This window comes from Porites lutea, chromosome 8, assembly GCF_958299795.1.
Source record: "Porites lutea chromosome 8, jaPorLute2.1, whole genome shotgun sequence".
In the NCBI taxonomy this organism is placed as follows: domain Eukaryota; kingdom Metazoa; phylum Cnidaria; class Anthozoa; order Scleractinia; family Poritidae; genus Porites; species Porites lutea.
Window position 1 is genome coordinate 31,827,326 of NC_133208.1, and position 3,783 is coordinate 31,831,108.

The 3,783-nt window shown below is 35.6% G+C and overlaps 1 long non-coding RNA gene across 1 annotated transcript; it reads left to right on the forward strand.

The window, feature by feature from the left end:
- The first annotated feature begins 409 nt into the window (after window positions 1-409).
- LOC140946818 (uncharacterized) lies at window positions 410-2,473 on the forward strand. Its single transcript, XR_012166865.1, has 3 exons — window positions 410-478; window positions 2,139-2,238; window positions 2,351-2,473. It is a non-coding gene; the product is annotated as an uncharacterized lncRNA (long non-coding RNA).
- Window positions 2,474-3,783: the final 1,310 nt, after the last annotated feature.

Genomic DNA, 3,783 nt, shown 5'->3' on the forward strand with positions numbered 1-3,783 from the left:
GTTCATCAGTTTTTCTGTCATCTGTCTAATGTGTATTGTCTTTTTATCTTTTTATTCTAATGTATAGGTTCATATCATTTTTTCTTATCTTGTACTATTTTTAAATTTTAATTCGTCGTGTTTATTTTATTAATTCTAAATATTTCAATTACGATTGAGGGCCACTAGTTCATCAGTTTTTACTGTCATGTGTTACCGTCATTGAATAAAGTTGTTACCTTACCTTACCGTACCTAATTTGGCGGTTATGTCGCTTATTACTTGATAACTCAAACGGTCAAAATAATTAGGAGGATAAAAATTTCATATTTGTATCCTTGGTAGTGAACTGGGACGAGCTTGTTGTCGAGGTTATTGTGGTCCAGTATATCGGACAGTATATCGTCGTTCAATATCCATGCATTTGAATAGAGTTACTTAATACGCACGAGACTCAACCGCAATCTAGTCCTTGCCAATGCTGACAACTTCGAGCCAGGTAACTACAACACAATACAGCGATTCATGATCCAGTACCTTTTTTATATCTTTAAAATAGAACACGTGAATTAGCTACATTTTCATACGCCTAGCTCGCTAAATTAGTAAATGCACTCCTTTTCACCACGTAGATGTTGTTAAAAGGTAAGGTATTACAGTAACTTTTATTATTTACAAAGCAAGAAGTGGGTTCTTGTTATAAAAACCGGTCCTTCAAAGTTAGTTTTTATTTTATATTCTTCTTCTTACTATTATTATTATTATTGCTTTTTTTTTTCTTTCTTTCATCGATTCATTTCTATGACTGCTCCAGGCACATAGGGCCAAATACTTAAACGAAGCCGCGGTTTGAATCTCTAAATCTCTTCTTTGGTGGGTTGTTTTAAGAAGATAAATCCTTTTCCAGTCTTCTATATGTGCTTTCATAAAACTGTTAGAATAAATGATGTTTAGATAAAATCGTTTGGCAGACTGAAAATGACTTAGAACGCGGTTTTGTTAAACACTGGCTAAATTACGTTTAAATATTTGGCCCTTGATAGAACTCCCAAACTCAAAGGAATTAATACCTCACCTACCTGGGTCCCCCACCTTCATGTAAACAGGCCCTAACTCGAATTTAATTATCAGGAAAAATGGTTCTAACCAAAGGGAAAATAAAAGTAGCTAGGAGTCTCAGCATGATACATAATTTTCTAATCGCTGACTCATGAGTATCTAAAGCTTAGATAAAAGTTTCGGTACTATTTGCGTAGCTAGAGTGAGGACGGTTCAGTTTCAATTTTAACATCGATTAAGCTTAACCCGACTTCACAGAATTTTCAAAACTCTATGCGCCAAATGGAAAAGTTATCGACATGGTTTTATTATGTTAGCAATTTGTATATATGTATAACTGGTGCAAATTGAAAAGTCCGATTTCAACATCTATTCAGTTTCTTCACAGCTGCACTAATGCAAAATCAACAACTTTTGCTGGCAAAATTCGATCGAGTTCATGGACACGTACATAAAAAGGTTGTTGACTCACCGTGATGGATATTAATTAGTCCATTGACAAGTCTCTACAATCATTCTAACCCCCTGTATTTACATATTTTTCAAATTAAGTCGAATAACACCTAACCAGGGTACCTTGATGTAGGCGGGTCATTATATATTAACCGAATTATAAGTTTCAAAATCCTAATATCGTGTTTATGAGATAATTAAGTTTTCGAAAACTACACAGAAAAACTAAGGACAACTGGGAGGAATCCCATACATTTAATTACTATCATCGGATTGTAATTCTGCATGTGGAAGTAGAATAGAGTATAATTAAATAGAACCACCAGTTGGAGCTTGCTTGGTGGAATAGCAATGAGATGTCAACTTAGCCTACTTCTTAACCCTTGATTCAATATTTGATGAATTGTTGCCTTTAAAGAACAGAAATGAATGCAAATATCTTACAAATGTATATCACGACAGAGAGATATCACGAAAAGATTTCGCTAAATTTGTTAACTTTACAGCTACTACAGTGCCACTAGTAGAGGCATCACTTTCTCACAAGTACGATCGATTGCCGGTGCTGGCCTTGAAACACCTAAATTTTCGTTGAGCAGATTGCTCCAGACCCCTTGACATAAATCTTTTCTTTGTTTAATTTTAAGGATTGTGTTTTGGAGATGGCGAAGAAAACGTTTTTCGTTTTGTTTGTAATTTCTTCGAGTTTTGTTCAGGTAGAGACGAAGGAGAGGACATTCACTTATGGTAGGTTGAATCTGAATTAATATCTGACATGGTAACCTGAATGGCTCCAGTCCAACGCGCGCACCCTTAAATCTGCATTATAATTATGACATGATTTCTTTTCTCCCAATAGGTTCAATTCATGAGCGTTCAGTAGAGCAGGAAGTGATCGACTTTGCGGTCAATAATATATCTGTTTTTAAAAATGTTTCTGTTGTGTTGAAAAGGTTTAGCGTTACTGACGATACCACCTTATTCCACAAAGGTAAGATACCCGTGGATACGCAAGTATGCAAGAACGTACGAAGGGAGGTAATAACTACTCCTTTTAAATTCAAGAAAAAATGAGAAACGTTAAGTAGTACTCAAGTCGTTGAGCGTTTTCATCAAATTGAAGGCCTGGCTTCGTTTAGCTTTGAATCACCCTAGGCTAGGCTTTTGGGTTTTTTGATAAAGCTGGGTGAGGTGGGGGAGGGAGGGGTCAAGCGGGGATTCGGAGGCCCTTCCGATCATGCTGTTACAGCCACTAAATCAGTGATGGAATTATAGCTAATAATGCTTTCATCATTTTTAACATCTAGGTGTAAAGTGATAAAGTGTCGGAGACTGGCTTATTAGGCGTGATTATGACGCCACATTGTTAAATTTATTAATTAAACCCTTATTTACCCATTGTTTCTTTTCCCTAAGAATAGGCGTATTATAAAATCGAAAAACACTTACGAAGAACGAGTGACGGTATGATGACATCTTTAATAAACGACGGAAACGGAAGCATCCGCCATCTTAGATTCGCCGTTTCGAAAATCAATATATTATTTTGTTTTTTAACTGGCACTTTATACATCGAGGTTATTACAGTAGAAGTTAATACTATTTGTGTACTTAACTATGTCTTAAATCAAGCAGTACCAGTAATTTAATTCTGAGAGAAATGTAAAAGTATACTTTGTCATTTGGCCACCTTTCTTTTCTTCATTTTCTTTCTCAACAAAGTAGCTGAAGAGCCTGGATTACATTAACAGTTATAATAAATTCGATAAATAGATGTAATTTATAATATGGAAATCTGGTGGAAAACATTGCTTTCATAACTCGGCTGTCATGGTGACCTCAATGTCGACGTACTGTTCACGACACAAAGACTCGAGAAACGATACAAATTTTAAAGTTAACCAGCGGCCTTAAAAGCTTTTTTCCTTTCCACATTTGTCCCCTTTGTTTGTTTGTTTTTTTTTCTTTATTCCTCAGCTCGGGTGTTTGTTCAAGAAGATGTTATTGCACTGATCGAGGGAAGCCATATTAATACGTCTGACACTTGTGCACTGTCTGCAGTAGCTGGTATTCCTATTATCAGCCTCAGTAGAGACACCAGGCCAATCAATAAATGTAAAAAATCAGTCCAAGTGCATCCAGGATACAAGACTTACGCTCATGCTTCTCTAGACATCTTAAACACATTTCAGTGGAAAAGGATAGCATTACTTTACGACGGTAAAACTAATCTTAACGATTTCAAGGTGTAATATTTGCCTAATTATTATCCTGCATTTTAATTGATGTAAA